The following is a 25,798-nucleotide window of genomic DNA, read 5'->3' as shown; positions in this document are numbered from 1 at the left end:
TGGAATCTATTAAAGCTGTCATGTCAGTGAGGTTTATTTGCCATCCTAGACACAGACCCTTTTGTGGAACAATTCTTTTCAAGTGCCAGGACTACCTCTAGCAGATATAAGCCCAAACCACCTTCCAGTATCTCTAGAATTTCAAACCTGTGTAAATATAGAAGTGCATTTTGGAAATGACTATCAATAAATATAAAATATAAATATATTTATATAAATGTAAAACATAAAAATATAAATAACAACTGCATTTACTCCCTTCAAATAATTCTTTCTAAAATATTTCTCAAGTCCAGCCCCATAGCGAAGTGGTTACGTGCTGTACTTTGGGAGCCAAACCCCGCATGGACAATTGCTGTTTGAGTCCTGGCCCCAGTAGCTTGAAAAACACAATGAGTGCATGTGTGTGTGTGCATGCCCAAAATCCTGCTGGTAAGTCAGAATGGGTGAGAGAGGATGAAAGTATGGTGGCAGCCACACACCGTTGGGGTGAGCTCTCCCTCTCTCTAATGAGCATAAGTGCTCTCTGGAAATAAAAATTTTTTTTCTCAAAATTTCAAAGGATTATACATTTGTTCTTAATAGAAAAGAAATCCCTTCTATGCATTGCTCACAGAGTAGAACAAATATTTATATTTATATATTTATTTATAATTTTAAATAAATTAACTCATGGACTTGTGCAGTCTGGCAGGTCCGAAAGCCATAGCAAGGCAAGTCAGCAGGCTGGAACTCTTGCATAAGGGTTGATGCTGTAGCCTTCAGGAGTAATTTCTTCTCTGAAGAAGCATAGTTTTTGTTTTCAAGGCTGTCAAGTGATTGAATAAAATTCACCCACATTATGAAAGGTAATCTCTTTTATCTAAAGTCAACTGAATATAGATGCTAAGCACATTTATAAAATACTTTCATAGCAACACATAAGTTAATGTTAAATTAAATACCTGTGTACTGTAGCCCAGCCAAGCTGACACAAAACTAACCATTACCACCCTCCACTTGTCAATTTGGCAAACACACACATGAGCTCATACTTAATCACCAGAATAAGAAATAACAATGTCATTCTACCACTTAACATGATATAGTTATCCAAGACATAGATTTTAGAATGCACGAACCCTTCCCCAGAAGAGAGTGCAAAGTCCCTGGGTGATACCCACTCTTCGCCTTGATATCCTTTAACTGAAAAACTGTGCTGTAAAACTGACTATTATTAATATATATCATGTACTATAATAAGACAATGAGAGAAGTAAAAAACCATATTTCTTACAGGTAGATGCTCACAAATAGATTCATAACAAAATAAGGAAAAATAGTGTTAACTATTACAGTGTTCACATTGTCTCTCTCTCTGTCTCTCTCTCTCTCTCTTTCTCCTTCTCTAGTCAAATTAAAATAAATAAATAAATAAATAAGGTTAAATAAAATATTTTTTTTTAAAAAGTAACCAGCTTGTATTAGTGTTCTCTAGGCAAGCAAACCAATGGGAGAGAAGGACTTTCTCCTTCTCTAGTCAAATTAAAATAAATAAATAAATAAATAAGGTTAAATAAAATATTTTTTTAAAGTAACCAGCTTGTATTAGTCTTCTCTAGGCAAGCAAACCAATGGAAGAAAAGGAGATTTATTATAAGAAAAGTATACAAGTTGAGAAATCCTATGATATGCTATCTACAAGTTACAGACTCAGAAAAGCTAACAATCTACTTCAGCTGACGATATATCTTTTACTTCAAAGGCCTTAGAACCAGGAGAGCCAATAGTGTAGATTCCAGACTGGGGGCAGAAAACCAATGTACCAGCTCACCAGGCAAAGGAGTAATAAATTCTCCCTTCTTCCATCTTTTGTTTGTTCAGGCTTTCAAAATATTTGAAGATACCTACCCACACTGAGGAGGGTAATCTGCATTATTGAGTCAACTGATTCAGATGCTAAACTCAACCCAAACACCCTCACAGGCACACTCAGAAACAATGCTTAGCCACATATCTTGGCACCCTGTGGTCCAGTTAAGCTAACTATAAAAATTAAACATAACATAATCAGTCTCATTATACTTAATTTGATAATAATGTCCCAAAGTTTCAAATACATGGTTATCCAGAATCTTACCTCTTAGAAATACTTAATTAGGAATAGCCAGTGGCAATATTTTGTGTATCTCAGTTGCCATGTCAATCCATGGATTGTCATTGTTACCTTTACCACTGGAAATAGTTACTAAATTTAATATTACATAACCAGTTTACAAAACTCTTTCTTAAAATGAGTTCCTCTAGAGACATTCTCAGTACTAAAATATACATCAATCATTCAAAGTTTCCCAGAGAAAAAGAACCAGTAGGAGAGAGACAGAGAAAGGTTTCAAAGGATGGGCTTAGAAAATTGTGGGGGTTGGGGCCAGCCATGGTGGTGTGACTGTAATGGAACACTCTGGTATGTTAAAGTCACATGGGAAGGCCCCAGGTTTATATCCTGAGCTCTGCCTATACTAACACCAGGCCCACGCATGTGTGCCCACAATCCTGGTGAGCCAAGGTGAAGGGTAGAATGCTGTGTGCTTGGGGTGCCTCTCTCTCCCCTATAAGAGAAATAAATAAATTAACTTTTTGAAAAAGATTGTGGAGGCTGGCAAGCCTGACATTCATAGGGCAGACTGATAAGCTGGAAACTCTGCAGTGCGAATTGATGCTATAATCTTGAGGCAGAATTTCTTCTTTAGTAGGGAAACCTTGGTTTTGCTAATTAGGACTTTCAACTGATTAAATGAGGCCCACTCACAATACTAAGAATAATTTCCTTTACTTAAAGTCAGTAGCTGTTCACCACATTTACAAAATACCTTTACAGTAACACATAGATTAACATTTGATTAAATAACTGCATATAGAGACTAGCCAATTTGACACATAAAGCTAACCCTCGCAATCTCCAGTAGTGATTTCTGCTTTCATTATATGAAGCAAATATCATAATTAATTTGGTCATCACAAGTTTTGTCTAACCTATATTCTATGCTCCTAGTCCTCCCAAAATCTTGAGGAAAATCATTTAAATTTTATTTACATGAATAGTACTATCACAGTTGAACACTACGTACAGAGCCAACAATCTCATACATAACAGCTCTACCATTAGGAAAAAAATAAAAAAGTAGTGACTTGTGAGTAATGTTTTGAAAATATCTATTTATATCCAAGAATTGCCAGAAATAACAGCCAAATTAATAATTAAACAGAAAACTTTTATTGCAAAAGGAACAAAGCTAAAATAAATAGGACCTATCTGAAACTTTTCAATATACAAATTCATAGAGCTTTTATTTAACTGAACAGTTATTACAATAATAACTAACAATCTGACATTTTCCAAGTCCCCAGGAGCTCCTTGCCTTTAAATTTGAGAATGCTGGCAAGGATAGCCTGTGTGGGAGGAAGGAAGAAAGAAATCAATGGAAAACTGGGAAAACATAAGGTTGGTGGGAAATACTCTGATTTGTTTGTATTATTACATGCGGAGAAATGGATTTTTACAGTCATAAACTCATATATGCAAAACCACATTTTTATTTTCCTATAACTGAATTACATTTCTCCTCCAAGCTTTCATTGTCATCTAACAGCAGAAAGTTTAAGCTAATAATTTCTAGGTAAACACAGTTGAATCAATGACCTCTCAATCACTTCATGTGTTTGGGTTGGTTTTTTTTATTGGTTTATTGTTTATTTCTTCTGTGAATACATGTCAGACTTTAGGAGTGAAACTAAGTAACCAATATACTATACAGTAGCACCTAGCTGATGCTATATAGCTTACTACTATCATTAAATAGGTATTTTTAAATATATTTTTTAATTTCAAGGAAAGCAGTTTTAGCTTAAATAAATCAAAGAAATGCTAAGGAACTTTGCTCAAAACTTAAAGCCAGGAAACAGGTTAGGATTCTGTTCAAATAGTAAGTACATGAACCTATCGACAGCTCAAGACAGGATAAAAAATCCTTAAAACAAAGCCTAGGGGAAAATCAGCACTGTTTTAGTCAAAAGTCATAAAATGCTATTTCACCAGTTCAGTCCCACATACTTAATCTATCTTCTGTTGTGTTTCAATCTTCCTGATTAAATTCTGGGATATAATATTCAACTCCAGACTTGTCCCTACAATTAAGTTGGCTATTTTCTTAGTTTTTGAACTTTTATTTCTGTGTGTCTGTATTCAATTTTCCTGGTATAGCACTCCCTTCAACTTCTTGGAGATCTGTTCTGGTGTTGGTAAATTCTTTCAGGTTTTATTTATCTGAGAATGTTCTTGTCTTTTCTTCCCATATGAAGGATAATCTTGCCAGGTACAGTATTCTTGGTTGAAATTGCTTTTTCCTTAACACTTTGAATATGTTTTCCCATTATTTCCTCGCTTGCATTGTTTCAATGACAGGTACACTGTTAGTCTGACGGGATATCCTTTGTAGGTAATGTTTCTCTCTTGCCAATCTTAGTATCTTGTCTTTGTCTGTGGTTTTGGTCAATCTGGCTATAATGTGTCTTGGAGAAGATCTTCTTGGGTTGATTCCATTTAGGGTCCTCTATATTTCTTGGGACTAGATCTTTGAGTGCCTCTCTAGGTTTGGAAAGTTTTCCTGCAGGATTTCATGGAATAGATTATCAATGCCCTTATGAGTCTCTTCACCAGATGTTTGAATGTTTGATGGTACCTTGTATTTCTTGTATTATTATTCTCATTTTGGGGGACAATTTTCTCAGTCTTCATGGTGGGTTTTTCTAGGTCAGTGATTCTGTCTTCTATATCTGAGATTTGATTTTCTGTATGATCTTACCTGCTTTTAGTACTGTCATGGGAGGTTTGGACTTCCTGTATTATAGCCTTCATTTCTAACAGGTCCATTTGATTCTTTTTTATACTGTGTATTTCCTCTTTTAGATCTTGCAAGAATTTCCTCAACTCCTGGAACTTGTCAGATCCCTTCTCCTGCCTCTTCTTCAGTTCATTGTCTCTCTTTTCTTCTATCTCTGTTAGCTTTGTCACAATGAATATTCTAAATTCTTTATTAGACATTTCCATGAGTTTCATTACACTGTCTGAAGATGAAGAGGAGTTATTCTTTTTCCTTGGAGGAGAGATATTTCTTGCTTTTCCATATTTCTTGTGACTCTGTGGTGATTTCTAGTCATCTGATGAGTGGTGCATTTCTTCCTAATTCTTGAAGTTCAATCTGAGCATTCAGAGGCATGCAGAAGAAGGTGATCTGGAAACTCCCTTCTGTTCCATTTTCACTCTTTGTGCTTCAGATTCAGTGGGAATAAAGGAATATTCTGACCCTAATCATATTCAGATGTTTGGATCCTGTTCACTAGGACCTGTCAAGACACTTAGTGTGTAGAGGCTGAGCAGTCAATAAAGATTAAAAAAAAAAAAAAGGAAAAGAACTAGAGAAGAGGAAAGAAGAAGAAAACATAAAATGAAAAGGGAGAAAGAAAAAATATTTTAAAAATTAGATTTTAATTTTAAAAAGCAAAAAATGAAAGCAATATTTCACAGCTCAAGTTCAGTATCCAATCTCAGGATGGGCCTGGGGATGTGTCTTTCCTAAATGAAATGAGGAAAGGCACCAATTAGCACAATAAAGGAAGGGTTTGAGAGCCCAGAGAATACTTTACTTCAAAAAAATTGAAAAAAAAAAAAAAAGTCAGAGGGAAACACAGCGAGACAGAGAGAGACAGAGAAAAATGGAGAGAAGGAAAAGAGGTAGCCCTACCCACTAGAAATGAATCTGGAGGGGGGGAAGTCTCAGCAGAAAATCTTAATTTTTGGTCAAGGAAAGCAATATTTCACAGCTCAAGTTCAGTATCCGTCTCAGGATGGGCCTGGGGTTTGTGCCTTTCCCACTAGAAATGAAACTAGAGGGGGAAGTCTCAGCAGAAAAATCTTCATTTTCGGTCAAGGAAAGTAATATTTCACAACTCAAGTTCAGTATCCATCTCTAGGTCACTCATAAAGATACTGATTCAGAAAGGTAAAATAGCAAGACTACATTCACACAGGGGCCCAGTGGCAAAGTTGAGACTAGAACCAGTTCATGCTTTACCAACTGTCTCATTTCTTCCTGAACCACACATTGACTTGATCTACTGAAAGCACGGTCCTCCACAAGAATACCTTCAGACACAGCCATACGCTTTAGAGTTCCCAGGCCACTCGAGCTTTTGTCTAACTGGCCCCAGGATTTTACCTGGGAGTTCTTACCATCCTCATTCACAGAACCCAGAAAAGCATGATACTTATGTTTACAATTTTACTATAAATGACATAAATCAGGGCCAGCCAAAAGACAAGACTTGTAGGGTTAGATCTGAGAGGATTTTCAATGTGGAACTCCCCTGTGATCTCCCATAAGGACACATCACCCTCCTGGCTCACTGATGTGTTCACAAAGTGGGAAACTCACCACAGCATTAGGGTCCAGGGTTTTGATTGGGGTTACATTACATAGGCATCATTGATTTAATTATTTGCCACATGATTTAATTCAATTTCCAGTCTAACTTCCCTCCCTGGAGGTTCTATTAAAACCACAGGGATCGGGGCCAGCAGGTAGATGGTGGTTAAGGCACTGGACTCTCACATGGCTAATCAGAGTTTGAGTTCTAGACCTGGTAACCTGCTTTCCCACTTTTCCTCTCTTTCGCTCTCTGTCTCTCTCTGGTTCAACTAAAAAATAATAATAATAAATTAATTAAATTAAATAATCCTTAAAAAAAAAACGGGGCTCAAAGCTTCAACTCTCTGATCACATGATTGGTCTTTTCAGCATGGCCCCACATGAGTATCCTCATTTGCAAAACCAAGGTTCAATCTGAGTCCTATTACTAAGGAAATTCCAAAGGTTTCAAATTTTTTTCGCAGGAACCTGAGAAAAAGACCAAACAAATTCTTTACCACATATTACCTTCTTATATGACTTAGTGTACATAGGTAAATGAAGACTATAGAAATGGGTCTCATGTCACCCTTGTAGACTGTTTTGTTTATTCCCTTTAGGTATCATTTTACCACTGAAATTACTTTTGATTCATGTTCCCAAAGCGAGTGTTAGCAGTATTAAGTTATCAAATTACTTCTTATTAAACTTTTAAGAAAAATGTCAAGCAGTTTTTATTATTCCATTATGGGCTTTTTATTTCTCCTTTGAATTTTTTATTTATTTATTTATTTATTTGGAGAGGTTTTTGCTATAGGGTACATGTGCTCACCAGAAAGAGAGAGAGAAAGAGACAGAAAGTTAGTCTCTCTTTCTGTCCCTCTGTCTTTCTCTCTGTCTTTCTGGTGAGCGTATGTGCCCTATAGCAAAAACCTCCCCCCCCAAAAAAAAAGAAAAATTTTCAATAACTTGAAGATAAAATGTCCCTTTTGGTCATCATTTCTTCAATTCTCCTCAAAATTGAAAAGAATCAGATTTTCTGATATGGTTAAACACTCTTTTTTTTTTTTTTTTTGGAGAGATTTTCACTGTAGGGCGCGTGCGCTCGCCAGACAGACAGAGAGAGACATAGAGACAGAAAGCGAGAAATCACCCCCCAGGGGGGATGGTCATGCCGCAATCCCTTCTCCTCCATTCTCCTCTCAGGATCTTGGGCACGCACGCACACGTGCCCGGCGTGAGTTTTTAAGCCACCGGGTCCGGGACACGAACCGCGGTCGACCACGTGGGAGTCCAGCGACATAGCCATTACGCTAACTGCTGGTTCCCAATATGGTTAAACACTCTTAAATAGAAACAAGAATATGAAAATAAGTCCTTAACTTGATTGGTCTCAGAGAAAAATTATAAGTCCTTAATAATAAATACTAAAAAGTTATACTCACCTTTACAATAAATTTCTTACTTCTATCATTTGATGTTGACTTGATTGTATACTACATTATAGGTAAGAACTCAATCGACAGAGTCGATTAAAGAAAAATTAGTTGTCTCTCTAACATATGTTGATAAAAATACATACTAGGTCACCAGGAAAGTCATGATGTATTTTTGTATGTTTTTCTACATAAAAGTGCATCATGACTTTTCCAACGACCCAGTAATTGGGTCAGCTGCACTGTAACCAATAGAAAGTGAATATATCATGTTTATTTCTTTTGGCATGACTTCTTAGGTAGACAGATTTCTTCCAAGGTTCATGGACCTGTTGAACTCCTGAAATAATACATAAAATATCATAATTTTTTCTTTAAATTATTTTATTTAATTTTATTTATTCATTCATTTATCTTAATTTGACCAGAGAGAGAGACACACAGAGAGAGAGAGAGAGGGAAAGTGAGAAAGCAAGCCACCAGGTCCAGGACTCGAACCATGGTCACCCATGTGGGAGTATCCAGCACCTTAACCACCACGCCACCTGCTGGTCCCATAAAATACCATGAATTTTTATTAGACAGAACATATCATTTTCATCAGATTCCCAAAACCCATGACTACAGTCCACATAAGCCCTAAGAAGCATTTTTGTACAGGAGCTCTCCTTTAGGAATAGATTAGCTTTTGAGCCACTCCCTAAAGTTTTTGAAGTGTGGGCTGGGTCTAGTAATTCAGATATTAATAAGAATAGAATTTTGATACGTCATCAAACCTTGAAAACATTATGCTAAGCGAAATAAACCAACCACAGAGAGAGAAATATTTCACACTTCCACTTACATTAGGTTTTTAAGCAGGAACTTCATAGAGACAGAAAGCAGAATAGAGATTACCAGGGGCTGGGAAAGGGGCATGAGGAATGAGTATTTAATGGGTACAAAGCTCCTGTTTGAGATGGTGAAAACACTCTGGAAATGGCTAGACGATGTCTGTATAACATTGTGAATGGGGGAACCAGCAGTTAGCGTAATGGCTATGTCGCTGGACTCCCACGTAGTCGACTGCGGTTCACGTCCAGGACCCGGTGGCTTAAAACTCACGCCGGGCGTGTGTGCGTGCGTGCCCAAGATCCCGAGAGGAGAATGGAGGAGAAGGGATTGCGGCGTGACCATCCCCTCTTGGGGGGTGATTTCTCGCTTTCTGTCTCTATGTCTCTCTCTGTCTGTCTGGTGAGCGCACGCGCCCTGTAGCTAAAAACCTCTCCAAAAAAAAAAAAAAAAAACATTGTGAATGTACCTAAAGTCACTGAATTTATATGCCTAAAACTTCCCAAGCGATAGCTCTTAAATATTCTCATCGCCAAACAAAAAAGGTAACTAAACGAGCTAAAAAAAAGAAAAGTGTAACTGACTCGATTGTGGTAGATATGTAGGCACATGAAATCATCACATTGTACACCATAAACAGAAAACCCTGTCAAGTGTACTTCCATAAAGCTGGAGGGGAAACAATTAAAAGTAGGGATTTGCTCATGACATAGAGTTATTGTGAGAACTAAAATTAAATAAGGTATGTTTCATGGCTATCACAGTAAATTCTTCATAAACAGAAATCCCCTTCTATTTTTGTCGTCTTTCCTGCGTTACGGTTAGAACCCCACAATCTACATGATATGTAATGAAACTCAAGGTTTAATTTTTCCATCTGCAAAGTAAAAAATGCAATGATCTTTAAAGTCATGTCCACCTCTAATTTTTTTAAAATTTAATATAAATATCCTGAAAATTATCCCTAGGATAAAGGATCACAATACGTTCTGATCTCTAGAATTGTATTTGACACTTAGAAGAAGCCCAAGTCATGCAAGTAATTAGAAAATGTTTAAAAAAAAAAAGAATGTCAAACTTCAAATATTCTATTTGAGAAGTGGAAAGGGGAATTCGCTGTCAGAATGTGTGCCTTTCAGACAAAGGATCATCACTAAGATTAAATTACTCATCAACAATGAGTAGGATTTTTGTAAACGTAATATTTCAATTACATCAAGATTGTCCTTGTAATAAACGGTTTTTCTTCCTCTATTCACTTAAGAGTATAGCTTTTGTCATTCCGGGCACTGTGGCATTTATTCATTGAATTGTTGTCCTTCTCTAAAGATGGTTTTTCAATCCCTAAAAAATAATTATGAATCACTAGTTCTATGAAGATTTTCTCCTTTGTTTTGTTCGCAGTATGAATGACAGAATTCAACGTACTTATTGGTCTTCAGAAAAGTCATGATGTATTTTTGCATAGAAAAACACGTCACGACTTTTCTGGCAACTTAATATTTCTTATATAAGCAAAAGTAGCCATGGAACCGAAGTGACCCATATGCAAATGCACTGCTGCTTTTTAAATTTTGAATTTGGGGTAACTATTAGGTTCTAATTAGGGAGTCATAATTCTTCTAAAGAAATTACATTCTTCAAGAGTAAAAGGAAAAAAAAAGTTTCACAAAGAAAGCAAAGTCACTGATAGTTAACAGTTTATTTAGATACAACTGTTTATAGAACTTAAAAATTTTTAAAAAAATTACTCAAGCACTTATTTTTGTAGCAGCTCCTTTATAACAACAATGATTTACTCAAGCACTTATTTTTGTAGCAGCTCCTCTATAACAACAACAAATAATATATTTTAAAAATTTTACATTGTTTCCAAATTTCTAAAAAAAATATTATTTAGCACAGGATGTTCTTTCTGTTTACTGTTACTGTTTCTTCTTATTCTGTTTCCTATTCCTAGTTATTTTTCTATAAACATCCATGTACAATCTAATCGAACATTTGTATTCTTTATAAAGTGCTAAATAGTAATAATCTTCATTTCTATTGATATATTATCTCAGAGAATCTTGTATTTCTCCACTTAGATCATTTACCACACATTCTTGTAAATGCTGATCCAATTAATTGTCTGACAAGAAAAATGTAATCTCCTTGAAGGCAGAGTTCATTATCAGTTTTCTTTAAAAAGAATAAATTATTTAAAAGAAAATTAATGAATAAGTTCCTTAAAAGAGAACATATATAACATGTGCAAAATATAGCATGTCCCTAAGATAAATTTTTCAATAACTTTTTAATATTTATTTTATTTCATTTCTTCCACGAGAGACACCAGAGTGAGAGAAAAAGAGAGAGAGACAGACCCTATAGGATCTTTGTGCCACGGTCCAGCCCCTCTCAGCCAGCCCGATGGGTGCACAGGCAGCATGTACATGGAGCCCTCCAGCCAGGAACCTGGGGCCTTCCCATGTGGCTTCAGTATCACAGAGCTATTGGCATTACCTCTGTGCCACCACTGCTGGCCCATATGATTTTTTGGTTTGTTTGCTTTTGTTGTTGACAGAAAGCACATGCCCAAGCAAAACATAGAGAAAGCTTCCTCAACGGGAAGCCACAATCTCCTTCCTCCAACCCTCTAGTTCTTCCCTTAGGATCTTGGGTGCCAGGTGTGTCTTCAGGCTGACTAGGGGATCCAAATAGAGAGTCAACCATGTTGCTTCCAGCACTTCAGTCCAGTACACTACGGCCTCTATCTCCTGGCTCAGCCCTTATTGTCATATTTGTAGTCCAAAGATTCTAAGGCATTTTTTTTATTGTCATAGGGATTGTGCTCTCATCAGAAATAGAGAAGTAAGAAAGCACTCCCCCATGAAGCATGATTATGCTTCAATCCCTTCTCCATTTCTCTATCCTGATGGGATTATGGACATATAAACATGTCTAATGTGGTTTTCAAGCCTCTAGGGCTGGGACTCCAACCCCACGGTCAGCCAAGTGGGATCTAGCTCTCTTAACCACCAGGCCATGGGGCTAGCCCTCTAATGCAACTTTAAATGTAGCAAATGGAAGGCCAATTTTCTAAAGCATTTATAACAAAAATAAAGCAGTAGGATGATATCATAATAGATAATTCCATTATCTCTTTAACTACAAGTTCAAAGTTTTTATTCTGAATCTCAGAATTCCATGAGTGAAAATCACTTTTGACATTAAATGAAAGCATTATTCACATATATACTATATTATGAAATTAAGAGGTTGAAATAAAGTTAAATGGCTTTCAAGATCTACATTTTATTATTTGGCAACTGCTTAAATTCAGATTATCATAGACTGTTAGAGAGAGCTTTATAGATCTCTAGTCCAAATCTCTAACACTGCTGCTAAGTAAGGCCTGTTTCAAATAGATCTTTGGCCAAGCCACCTGACAGCTCGGTATTCAGGATCCCACCTAGAGCCACTCAGACCTCCAGTCTTTTCCTTTCCACGCAGCTGTCGAATGTGTTTAGTTTCAGAAAAAAAAAAAAAAAGAAAACTACTCATCCAATAAAAAACATAAATTAATGTCGAAAAGACAACTTTATTAATAATTTCAACAAAATTTTAATTTTTTTCTTACAGTTCCTTTTTCATTTTCCAGACAAGTCACGGTAGCCTTTAAACAAACAGTAGGTTATTAACTTAAGGAAGGACAGCCTCAACAAAAGCTTAACAGAAAATTCGGTTACCAGATATATAACATAGAAAGACCACTTCTGCTTGAGCCAGCCTAACTGCACCTGAGGACAAACATTCGTGATCAGAATTCTCCTTTCAGAAATACTGTATCCTATTGTATAATAGCGCCAGGCTCTAGAAGCAGAAAGAGCCAACCGAGCTCTAGCACTTACGGTGCAGCATTGCCACCTAGTGGCCATTTTAAAGACCTCGTTTTCGCTGCCTAAAGCTACGGTCTTTTTGGATTGTTTTGTTTTGTTTTTAAAAGACTATTGAGACAAAGATAGGGTCCTAAAACTATTTCCACCTTATTACAGAAAATCCTCTGACTCACAGATTACAATCTATTTGGAAAATAGGAACCATCTATTACAAAGCCGACTGAGACCAGAAACAATTTATGTTGATAAGCTGGAAACTCAATCTTCATATTTTTCACTATAAGTAATCTCAATTATTTAAATTGCACTGCTCTGTTCCAGCTGCTGCCTTTTATTTTTTTTTCTTTTTAAAAGGCAAAACTGGAATTTACAGATGCAATTTGAAGTGCATTGTTCTACAGAAACCCTCTGCGGAAAAAAGACTACAAAAATGAAATTGGAAAACACAGCATTTATTTGACCAACATGTATTTGCCAGAGTTGGTATCTGGAATCAAGAAGGCATCTGATTATTTCTGAATATAGATAGGGAAAAAAAAAAAAAAAAAAAACAGAAAATCTGGTCTCTTTTTTTTTTTTTTTTTTTAGTTTTGTTTGGCTGTTCATGGTATGTGACCTGAATGTGAAAACACTTGTCCTTGTGCTATGTGTTTATTTGGGCTCAAGTTCTTTTGATGTTAAGCAAAATGATGTTTTTAAAAAGAGCCTTTCCTCGCCCATAAGGAACGATTGTTGAGAGATCAAGCCTGAAGTAGTCTTACTAGATCCCTACTCAGTAACTAAACTTCTTTGCTTCACACGTTTTCTCTTCTGAGAAGTTCATGCACATTCTACTAGTACATGCAGAAGAAAGATGACATTCTCTCTGGGTTTTTTGTTTGTTTGTTTTGAATTGCCAGAAGATAGTTTAATCATGAGAGACAGAGAGACCTAGAGAGACAAAGAGGAAGACAGAAGGGAGAGAAAGCACCCCCAATGGGGTGTGGCCATGCCATGATCTGTTCTCTTTCTCCATCCTGTCAGGACTTGAGGCATACACAGTGTTTTCTGAGCTGAAAAGGCCAGGATTCAAACCATGATCAGCCATGTGGGATCCAATTCCCTTAATCATGAAGTCATAAACCAGCCCAGAGGAGTGTCATTTTCGACAGGGTGATTTCCCAGGGAGAAAAACCATAAACATGGCTTGTACCGACCTTGTACTTAATATAAGACTCAATTTGGTACCTTCAGCAGAAAAAAAGAATAGAATATTGGGAAAAGTCAAGACATGTTCTTGCACAGAAAAACAGAAAAAATACGTCACAATTTTTTCAACAACCCAATACTTAAGATAGTGTCTTAAGGGGAACTCATTATAAGAAACCAAACAGTAGTGTATAGGGTTAAAAAGCAAAAACTGAGGCTGCTAACAGTGTTGCAATCAGATGATTGCCCCTTTGAGTTGATTGCCAACAAATAATTATGCCCAGATGCCTTGTATTGAAGTCACCCACAGGACTAGCAGATGGCATAATGGTTACATCGCTGGACTTCCTTTAGTCAACGGAGGTTTGAGTCCCTGACTCAGCAACCTAAAACTCACGAGGAGCACATGTGCATGCATGCCCAAGAGGAGAATGGAGGAGAAGGGATTGTGGTGTGGCCATCCCCTCTGGGGATAATTTCTCGCTTTCTGTCTCTGTTTTTCTTTGTCTCTCCAGAGAGCACATGTGCCCAACAGGAAAAATCTCTCTCAAAAAGAAAAGAAAGTTGCCTTGGTTTTCAGAAACTGAAATCTTATATAACTGGCTCTGAATCCTACTAGAGAAGAAGATCTGGTCTGAGAAACTCCTTCGCACAGCCTGAAAAGAAAGTTGCCTTGGTTTTCAGAAACTGAAATCTTATATAACTGGCTCTGAATCCTACTAGAGAAGATCTGGTCTGAGAAACTCCTTCACACAGCCTGGGCTATCCTTTATTTCTACATTTCATGATGGAGCAGTGTTCCCTGTGAGCTTGAATAGTCTTGTTTGTAATGGGCTCCCCCAGGCTGCTGGTCTGTACCTGCAAAGTCAGAAATACAAGCATCACCTGAATTGTAAATGCTACTTAATGGTCAGTCAGTCAAAATGTGAGAGAAAAAAAATCTTAACCAACTTGTCAGTGCAGAGGTTTCTAGTATAAGTGTGAGTGGCTAAGCCTAAGAACACTTTCTGTGGTTACACAGACACTAAAGGGATTCAGAACACACCTGGGAAATGGCTTCTCAAAATATAGCTGCCAAAATTGAAAAGCTTTTGATTGTTATCACTGATTCCCCTCTCCTACTTTTCTTCCTTAAAAAATTAGTAGATAGGTTGGACCCATTATTCATTAACTAGTGTTGAGCTGCATGTAGTATATGCTGCATGTTTCTTTAGTGGCTTCGAAGAGAAATATTAGCTGCGGTTTCCTTTAGGAAAAAAAGAAGGGTACTTAATATCTCAAAGGAATTCAGAAAATAATAGCCTCTTTCTGAAAATTTCTCCTACTTAGTTTATGAAACAAGAACCACCATGAAGGCAGAGAAACTCCCTTTAATTGAAAAAAATTATTAACTTCAGAATAAAAATTAGAAAACAACCTCCATGTTATTATTTCCCAAGTATGCCCAACTCTTGTCATTTTAGAAGCTAATTATTCTTTTCTCATTGTCATTATTTTTGTCATTATCACTTATACTCAATTGTGATGATTGGTAAGAATAGACGTATTTTGCTTTCAGGTAGAACTCATTATCACTATTTTCATTCTGAATTTTTAAAGTGCTCCAGGAGCGTTTTTATTTTCCCCTTGTAGTGCCAGATTTCCTTTTGTTGGGCAGCCCTGCTGAAAGAGACTGTTGAAAGGTAAGAGAGGGCTGGGAAGGGGAGACCACCGAGCACGTGGCGGAAAGCACATCCCTCTTTTCATACGAATGCAGTGGCCCGTGTGCTTTGGCTGTCAGGTCTTGCCATCTGTGTGCTTATTATCGCTGGGAAGAAAAAGCAAACCCCATGTCAAGCAGCTGAATCTTTAGATGTTAGAATGGTCTAGAGTCTTCTTTTTATATAGAAAGTCAATGATCTCGGTTGCTAAGGATACCTTTTCACCACAAATATGTAAAATAGAGAGACCTTGACAAAAGGTTAGAATACGGAATAGAATTTTATGATGAAGCTGCCTATTTCATATTGTTTTTCATATACCGAAGTGCTGTTTTTAAATAGTACGAGCGAATTTAGAAAATGGTGCAGGTTTGATTCCAGATCACTGCAATATAGTAGATACTGTTATAAAGTGTGCTGCACACTTTTTTTGTTTCCCAGCGCATATCATGTTATGTTTACACTATACTACAGTCCACTAAGTGTACAATAGCTTTATGAATAAAAAAAGTACACACCTTAATTATTTTAAATATTTTATTGCTTGAAAATGCTAACAATCACCTGTGTCTTCGGCGCATTGTCGTGTTTTTGCTGGTTGAGGTCTCACCTCAATGCTGATGACTGTTGGTTGGTCAGGGTTGGCGTTGCTGAAGGCTGAGGTGGCTGAGGAAATTTCTTCAAATAAGATCGACAATGAAGTTTGCTTCATCAATTGATTCTTCCTTTCCCAGATTTCTTTGTAGCATACGATGCTGCTTGATAGCACTTTATCCACAGTAGAACTTTCAAAAGTCAGTTCTCACAAATTATGTCATTGCTTTAGCAACGAAGCTTATTAATAGTCTAAATTCTGTTTTCACTTCAACAACACTCATAACTTCACCAGGAATAGATCCCATCTCAGGAAACCACTTTTTTTGCTCATCCATGAGAAGCAATTCCTCATGTGTTCACATCATGAGATCATACCGATTCAGTCGTATTTAGGCTCTACTTCTGATTATTTCCTTCCAAGTCTCAAACCCCTAGAGTCATCCATGAGGGTTGGAGTCAACTTTTCCCAAACTCCTGTTAATGTTGATATTTAGACCTCTTCCCACAAATCACAAAAGTTTTTAAGAGCATCTAGAAGGTGAATCCTTTCCAGAAACGACTCAATTTCAATGAACTTTGAATCTAACAGAGGAATCACAATCTATAGCAGCTATAGCCTCACAGCATTTCTTCGGTAAGACTCAAAAGTCAAAATTATTCCTGATTCATGGGCTGCAGAATGCGCATTGCAGTGGCATGAAAACAATGTTAATCTCCTTGCATATCTCCGTCAGAGTTCTTGGGTGACCAGGTAGATTATAAATCCTTATTTTGAAAAGAATTTTTTTTCTAAGCAGTGTGTCTCAATAGTTGGCTTAAGATACTCAGTAAACCATGCTGTAAACAGATGTGCTGTCATCCAGGCTTTGTCCCACCTACAGCTTGTGCAGAGTGGATTTAGCATAATTCTTAAGGGCCCTCAGGTTTTCAGAATGGTAAAAACACTGACTTCAACTTCAAGTCACCAGCTGCATTAGTCCTTCACAGGAGAGCCGACCTGTTTTTTGAAGTTTTGAAGCCTGGCACTGGCTTCTCCTCTCTAGCTACAAAAGTCCTGGATGGCATTTTCTTCCCTTAGAAGGCTAGTTTGTCTTCATTGAAAATATTTTGCTTAGTGTAGCCACTCTCATCCATTATCTTAGCTAGATCTTTTGGATAACTTGCTGCAGCTTCTACATCACCACTCGCTGCTTCATCTTGCACTTTTATCTTATAGAGATGGCTTTTTTCCTTAACCCTCATGAACCAACCTCTGCTAAAACTCTTTGCAGCTTCCTTACCTCTCTTAACTTTTATAAAATTGAAGAGTTAGAGGTTTGCTCTGGATTAGGCTTTGGCCTAAGAAAATGTTATGACTAGCTTGCTCTTCTGTACAGACTATTAAAATTTTCTCCACTTCAGCAATAAGGTCATTTCAACTTATCATTCATGTATTCACTGTTTACTTTTTTTCTTTAGAAATTTTAGTTACAGCACACATGTGCTCGCCAGAGAGACAGAGAGAGAGAGAAAGAAAGTGAGAAATCACCCACCAAAGGGGATGGTCACACCACAATCCTTTCTCCTCTATTCTCCTCTCAAAATTGTGGGCATATACACACATGTGCCTGCCATGAGTTTCAAGCTGCTGGGTCTGGGACTCAAACCATGGTCAGTCATGGGAGTCCAGCACTTTAACCTATGCCACCTGCTGGTCTCTCACTGTTCACTTTTAATTTCCTTTGAGAATTCCGAAATGTGACTGCTTGGTAGAATAGCCCTAGCTTTCAGCCTATCTTGTCTTTCTTGTGTATGTGTGTGTGTAATTGCCAGAGCACATGTGTACTCACCAGAGAGACAAAGAGACAGAAAAAGGGACAGAGGGAAAGTGTCCCCCAATGGGGTGTGCTCATACTGCAACCCTACCTCCTTCCTTTCTCCATACTGTTGGGACCATGGACATGCACACATGCACCCAGTACAATCAAACCCATCAGAGTCAGGACTCAAACCACAGTTGGCCATGTGGGAACTGACTCCCCCAAACACTAGGCCATGGAATCAACCCCATCTTACCTTTCAACAGGTCTTTCTCACTAAGCTTCACAATTTCTAGCTATCAGTTTAAAGCAAGAGAGGTGCAACTCTTCCTTAACTGGAACACTTAGAGACCACTGTAGGGTTATTAACTGGCCTAATTTCAATATTGTTGTTGTCAGGAAACAGAGAGGCCTGAGGAGAGGAAGAGAGAGACAGGGAACAGCCAGCTGGAGCAGTCAGAAAATATATGACATTTATTTATGAAGTTTGCTATCTTATATGGGCATGGTTCAGTATCCCCAAAATATGATAAAAGTGACATCAAAGATTACCAGTCAGGGTTAGCCCCATTGCCTAATGGTTAAGGCAACTGGATCCCACATGGCTGAGCCCGGTTCGAATCCCAGTCATATAGGCTTGGAAAAACACACCAGGCACATCTGTATGTGTGCCCAAAATTCTGACAGGATGGAGAAATGGAAGAGAAGAGATTGTGGTGTGACCATGTCTTTTGAGGGGTGCCTTCTCTGGCAAGTACACACACACACAACCTCTGGCAATTAAAAAGCATATATTACTGATTATAGATCACCATAACAGATATAGTAATTGTGAAAAAGTTAAAAATATTACAAGGGACCAGCAGTTAAGGTGCTGAACTCCCACATGGCTGCCTGTGAGTTCCAGACCCAGTGACACGAACATCACACCACGTATGGATGTATGTATGCCCCAAATCCCTCTCTCTGTCTCTCTTCAGTGAGTGCATACTCCCTATGGCAAAAACTTAAACAATCATAAGAAAAAATACAAGAATATAAAAATGTGGCACAGAGACACAAAGTGTGCACACACTAATGGGAAGATGACACCAATAGGCTCGACACAGTGTTGCCACTAAAGTTCAATTTTTTAAAAATGCAGTATCTCTAGCATGCAGTAAAGTGAAGTTCAATGAAACAAGATGAGTATTACACTTTTAAATGGTATTACAGGCCCAGATTAGTCCAAAATAATCCCCAAAATCTAAGAAATCAATCTTAATAAAAATCAAACTCTGCTGCCTAATCTACAAAACTAGAATTACTGGGACCAGCAGTTGGTGTAATAGCTATGTTGCTGAACTTCCATGTAGTCGACCACAGTTCAAGTCCCAAACCCGGTGGCTTAAACTCATGCTGGGTACCTGTGTGTGCGTGCCCAAGATCCCGAGAGGAGAATGGAGGAGAAGGGATTGCAGCATGGCCATCCCCACTTGCGGGGTGATTTCTCACTTTCTGTCTCTCTGTCTTTCTGGCGAACACATGCACCTTATAGCAAAACCCTCTCCAACAACAACAATAACAACAAATTGGAATTACCACAGCAAGTGCGAGAATTTTCAGAATTTGTACAGTTTAAAGTAGAAGCTAGAACTGAATTCACCAGACTAATTGCCTGAAAAGCTAAAAATCACTACATAGTAGTAATGGTCCTACTGTTGAACTTTGGGAACAAATAACTGAGGCCTGCTGGACACAGGACTGCTAAAAGGCAACTATGTCTGGAAGGCTTGGTCCAAGGCCATTTTTTCAAGCTATAAGTGGGGTCTTAGGAACGAAAGGGAGCACACAGCTCTTCTTAAAATTGAAGGTGTTTATGCCCCAGATGAAATGGAATTCTATTTAGGCAAGAGGTGGCAGCAGTAGGCCTCAGTCTGACAGGGCTGTGGCTACCATGAACTAACTAACTTGATTTTCAACAATGTTCAAAGAAGCCACAGCTCCTGAAAGGACCAAATGTGACTATTCTAGTGACGTGGGACCTATTCACATTATGTTTAATCCTCCCAGGAAGGAATTCCCTATGGTTAATTTGAAGACGTTATGTCAGCAAGCAACTGAATTTTCAACATGCGTGTTAGGTAATAGTATAGACAATCAATGCTGAGCATGTTCTCCTTTGCTTGTAAAGCTTATTGACAAATTTTGTTTTTCATGGTTTCACTGTGAGGTAGGAGTATTATTTACAGTTTGTTTTAGACTTCTGGACACCTATTAGAATAAAAAATGGCACATATTTTATCATCTCATATATACCATATGCGCATGTATATATTGGGTCATCAGAAAAGTCATGACCTATTTTTCCATGCAAAAATGCATCATGACTTTCAGAAGACTATCTATCTATCTATCTATCTATCTATCTATCTATCTATATATATATATATATATATATATAACCAAAACTAGTTTCTAAGTTCTTTTTTTCTGTTTTGTTTAGAGAAATTTTTTTAAATAGGCCACATGTACTCGCCAGAGAGACAGAGAGACAGAAATTGAGAAATCACCCTCCAGAGAAATGGCCATGCAGCAATCTCTTCTCCTCTATCTCTTCTTGGAATCTCAGACACACACACACAGGTACTGGTGTGAGTTTTATCCCACTGGGTCTGGGAGTCAAACCATGGTTGACTACATGGGAGTCCAGCAACGTAACCATTACACCATCTGCTGGTCCCAGATTCTAAGCTCTTGATGACACTAGTTCATATTCCTTTTTACTGGGAAAAATCTTTATAACCATTTTTTCATTTTTAGTTGGTTCATTTATAAATTCATAGAAGCATGAAATCAACTCCTTCTGGGGCCAGCAGGTGGTGTGATGATTAGGATGCTGGACACCCACATGGCCCCACAGTTCAAATCCTTAACCTCGTGGCTTGCTTTCTCACTTTCCCTCTCTTCTTGCCTACTCTCTGTCTCTCTCTGGTGAACGTCATGCTCTTTAGCAAATTTAAAAATAATAGTAATAATGAAAAATGAAATTATATATGTTTTTAAAAAGAAATCAACTCCTTCCCTCAATCACTAAGTTTCCTATTTTTCCCCCTAAATTGCTACTTTCAGCTAAACACAAAACATTTTTCCTCTTTAATAAACCATCCTCGTCAGCATTTTGTGCAAATATAGGAAGCATGGTATTTAGCACAATCACTATAAAAGTATAGTGCTCTAAGTTATGATAAAGAAGGTATTCTCATTTAACCTGGGTATGAAAGTCTGTCTCACCCTCACTACTTCTGTATTACTCATAATATCAAATTTTACTTTGAAAATGTATATTCATTAAGCTAATAAATGAGGAAATGAATCAAAACTTTAATGTAGTGCATAATTTACGATATTAAATATGAAGTGCACACTCCTTATGCCTCAGGTACAGAAATCTTTTTTTAAAGAATTTTTTTCCTTTATTCATGATAGGGCATGTGCACTGAGAGTGAAAGTAAGAGAAAGAGAGAGATGAGAGCCAACTTCTGGGTCTAGTCACGTTGTGAGGCCCCATCTTCCAGTTCTTCACTCCAGGAGATCCTGGGCACTCATGCACATGCCTGGCACGTTTCAGGCTGACAGGCTGGGAATTCAAACCGTGGTGGTCAGATGGGGTTGGCTTCTCTTGAGCAGTGTATAACCACTGAGCCACAGAGCCAGCCCTCTTTCTTCTTCTTTTCTTTTATTAGAGAGAGAGATTTTTGCTATAGCACGTGTGTGCTCACCAGAAAGACTGAGAGAGACAGAGAGACAGAACACGAGAAATCACCCCCCAGGGAGGATGGCCACGCCACAATCCCTTCTCTTCCATTGTCCTCTTGGGATCTTCACCAGGCGTGAGTTTAAGCCACCAGGTCCAGGACTTGAACTGTGATCAACTACGTGGAAGTCCAGCGACATAACCATTACACCATCTGCTGATGCCCCTCTTTCTTCTCTTAACTCAGGTCCCTACTTGAAATACTATCAGAGGGAGTCAATGGGTAACTTTTGCCCTAAAGTGCTTCCCTAGTGAATGATGATTTATCTTCCTTCTACCAGTCATCATTAAAAATAGCTGATTTAAAATTTTATGAAGAGGCCATCAGGTGGTGTAGTAGTTAAGGCACTGGACTCCCACATGGTGGACCACAATTTGAGTACTGGACTGGCAGTTTGAAACTCACGCCAGGCATGTGTGTGTGTTTGCCCAAAACCCCAAGAGGAGAATGGAGAAGGGACTACAGCATGACCATCCCCTCCAGGGGGTGATTTCTCACTTTCTGTCTCTCTATCTCTGTCTTTCTGGTGAGCGCACACGCCCTATAGCAAAAATGTGCCCCCCTTGGTGAGCGCACGCGCCCTATAGCAAAAATGTGCCCCCCCGGCCCGCAAAAAAATAGCTGATTTAAAATTTTATGAAGAGGCCATCAGGTGGTGTAGTAGTTAAGGCACTGGACTCCCACATGGTGGACCACAATTTGAGTACTGGACTGGCAGTTTGAAACTCACGCCAGGCATGTGTGTGTGTTTGCCCAAAACCCCAAGAGGAGAATGGAGAAGGGACTACAGCATGACCATCCCCTCCAGGGGGTGATTTCTCATTTTCTGTCTCTCTGTCTCTGTCTTTCTGGTAAGCAAACACACTCTACAGCAAAAGTCTCTCAAAAAAATGTATTAAAGAATCAGAAATCTGGTTGCCAAAATCTCTGAAGAGAATGAAGACATTCAAGTTTGAATGAAGAAGCCTAATGAAATACTGTTCTTCTCTATTACCCAGAGGGTGGCTGACATCTGACAGATGCTATGTCATTGGCTTCAGCCATCAGTCCCAGCCTGAAAAGAAGGCTTAGAGTCCCTTGGCTTTATTCTGGTCCTCTGTGGCTTCTCTGGGGATTTCTTCCCGAATACAGTCATCCTTCTGTGTCCATTGTTTCTGTACCACAGATTCAGCAAACCACAGATTGAAAGTATTTGTGGTGTAACCAGGAGGGCACCACTGTGCAATACTAAAGCCACGGAGGGAGTCTGGTTCAGATGCTAGGTTCATCTAACTATGCCAGGTGCTCCCATGATCTTGGCTGGCTGGAAGGCTGGGGGGAGGGATCATGACATGCCAAGTACTCTTGACAGCAGCAACAAATAAAAAGAAAAGAAAATATCCGTAAGAAATATATAAATACTTTTTCTTGTGGGAGCTGCCGGGTCAAGAGAAGCGTGGTCCTCTCCTCTCCCCGCCATGGCATGTGCTCGTCACTGATACCAGTGTACTCTGAAAAGGGGGAGTCGTCTGGCAAAAATGTCACCTTGCCCGCAGTATCCAAGGCTCCCATATGACCAGATATTGTGAACTTTGTTCACACCAATTTGCGCAAAAATAACAGACAGCCCTAGGCTGTCAGTGAATTAGCAGGCCATCAGACCAGGGCTGAGTCTTGGGGTACTGGGAGAGCTGTGACTCGAATTCTCAGAGTTCGAGGTAGTGGGACTCACCGTTCTGGCCAGGGTGCTTTTGGAAATATGTGTTGAGGAGGTCGGATGTTTGCACCAACTGAGACCCGGCAGCGTTGGCACCGCAGAGTGAACACAACCCAAAAGCAGTATGCCATCTGTTCTGCCCTGGCTGCCTCAGCTTTACCAGCTCTAGTCATGTCTAAAGGCCATCGTATTGAGGAAGCTCCTGAACTTCCTTTGGTGGCTGAAGATAAAGTTGAAAGCTATAATAAGACCAAGGAAGCTGTTTTGCTTCTAAAGAAACTTAAGGCCCGGAATAATATTAAAAAGGTCTATGCCTCTCAGTGAATGAGAGCTGGCAAGGGCAAAATGCGAAACCTTTGTCATATCCAGCGCAGGGGACCCTGCATCATCTATAACGAGGATAATGGTATCATCAACGCCTTCAGAAACATCCCTGGAATCACTCTGCTTAATGTAAGCAAACTGAACTTTTTTTTTTTTTTTTTTTTTGGAGAGATTTTCACTGTAGGGCGCGTGCGCTCGCCAGACAGACAGAGAGAGACATAGAGACAGAAAGCGAGAAATCACCCCCCAGGGGGGATGGTCACGCCCCTTCTCCTCCATTCTCCTCTCGGGATCTTGGGCACGCACGCACACACGCCCGGCGTGAGTTTTAAGCCACCAGGTCCGGGACACGAACCGCGGTCGACTACGTGGGAGTCCAGCGACATAGCCATTACACTAACTGCTGGTTCCCGCAAACTGAACATTTTGAAACTTGCTCCGGGTGAGCATGTGGGACATTTATGCATTTGGACTGAAAGTGCCTTCTGGAAGTTAGATGAATTGTATGGCACTTGGAGGAAATCTGCTTCCCTCAAGAGTAACTATAACCTTCCCATGCACAAGATGATGAACACAGACCTTAGCAGGATCTTGAGAAGTCCAGAAATCCAAAGAGCCCTCCGAGCACCACGCAAGAAGATCCATCACAGAGTCCTGAAGAAGAATCCACTGAAAAACCTGAGGATCATGATGAAACTTAACCCGTATGCAAAGACCATGCGCTGGAACACCATTCCTCGCCAGGCCAGGAATCACAAGAAATGGCTGGATAAAGTGGCAGCAGCACTAGAGGCCAGAGCTGATGAGAAGAGGGTTGCAGCCAAGAAGCCTGTGGTAGGGAAGAAAGGAAAGGGAGTTGGTGCTAAGCAGCAGAAGAAGCCTTTGGTGGGAAAAAAGGCTGCAGCTACCAAAAAGCCAGCAACTGAAAAGAAGCCAACAGAAAAGAAACCTACCACAGAAGAAAAGATATCTGCTGCATAAACCCTTACATTTGTTTATTCTGTAAAGTTTACATCATTTTGGACAGCTTATTTTGAATAAACATCTTATTCAAAGCAGCAGTTTAAAAAAAAAAGAAATACATAAATACCAATACAACAATAAAATATAATACATTTTAGATAATGCAGTATGATGACTGTTTACCTAGCATTTATGTTGTATTAGGTATATAAGTAAGCTAGAGATAAGTTAGAGCATGCTGGAGGAGGGCTGGCCCCATAGCTCAGTGGTTAAGGGACCCAGATTCCACATCACTGACTGTGGCTTCAATCCCCACCCTGGTAGCTTAAAAGACACACTAGGTGCATGTTGTGAAGAAGAAATGAGAAGAAATGTTATCACAGTAGGTAGAATTCTAGGGTAGTCCCCAAAACTCTTGCTCCCTACTGTCCAGGCTGTTACCAACCCCCTCCCCTGGAGTGTGACTGTGACTCAAAACTATGATTGTAATGGTGGCTGCCACAATTATATCATGTCCTCGGGCAAACAGGATTTTTCAGACATAATTAAGACTCCCACTAGCAGCTCACCTTGAATTAACCAAAAGGGTCAGTATCCTAGGTGGGTCTGACCTAATCAGATAAGCTCTGCAAAGTCACTGGATCCTTGGGCCAGCCACAGTGGCATATACTATTAAGACGCTGCACTCTACAGGCTGGGGCCAGATTAAAGTCCTGGGTTCAATTCCCAGCCCAACCTAAAGACTGAGCATGATAGCATGCTCCTGTAATCCCAGCAACACAGAGAGGCTGAGATAGGAGAATTGAGCTTGAAGCTGGCCTGGGCAACATAACAAGACCTTGGCTAAAAAGGAGCTAGGTACGGTGATGTGCCTATAGTCCCAGCTGCGAGTGTGAGGCAGGAAGATCACAATACAGTGAGATGCTATCTGAAACAACATGTCACTGGACCCTTCCTAAAAGAGAGACTCATAGTATGAGAGATTCTCTTGTTGGCCCCACAGGAGCAAGCTGCCAAGTTGGGAAGGCGCACAGCAGGAAATAGCAGACAACCAATAGGATATGAGAAAGGACTTGATTGACTGGTAGTAAAGCAGGGACTCCCTTCCTACTACTGTGAGGAATTGAATTCTTCCAACAGCCA

At 39.1% G+C, this 25,798-nt stretch overlaps 1 long non-coding RNA gene and 1 pseudogene across 1 annotated transcript; one reads left to right on the top strand and one right to left on the bottom strand.

The window, feature by feature from the left end:
• Positions 1-688: 688 nt before the first annotated feature.
• Positions 689-24,347, bottom strand: LOC114008340 (uncharacterized). Its single transcript, XR_003549896.1, has 3 exons — positions 24,272-24,347; positions 18,132-18,287; positions 689-808 (listed from the first exon to the last, which is right to left on the bottom strand). It is a non-coding gene; the product is annotated as an uncharacterized LOC114008340 (long non-coding RNA).
• LOC102483649 (60S ribosomal protein L4-like) lies at positions 23,094-24,673 on the top strand (annotated as a pseudogene).
• The last annotated feature ends 1,125 nt before the right edge of the window (positions 24,674-25,798 follow it).

Source organism: Tupaia chinensis, unplaced genomic scaffold, assembly GCF_000334495.1.
Source record: "Tupaia chinensis unplaced genomic scaffold, TupChi_1.0 Scaffold000320_2, whole genome shotgun sequence".
NCBI classification, from domain to species: Eukaryota; Metazoa; Chordata; class Mammalia; order Scandentia; family Tupaiidae; genus Tupaia; species Tupaia belangeri.
The sequence above is the reverse complement of the archived record's forward strand: the minus strand, read 5'-3'. Positions and strand labels throughout refer to the sequence as shown.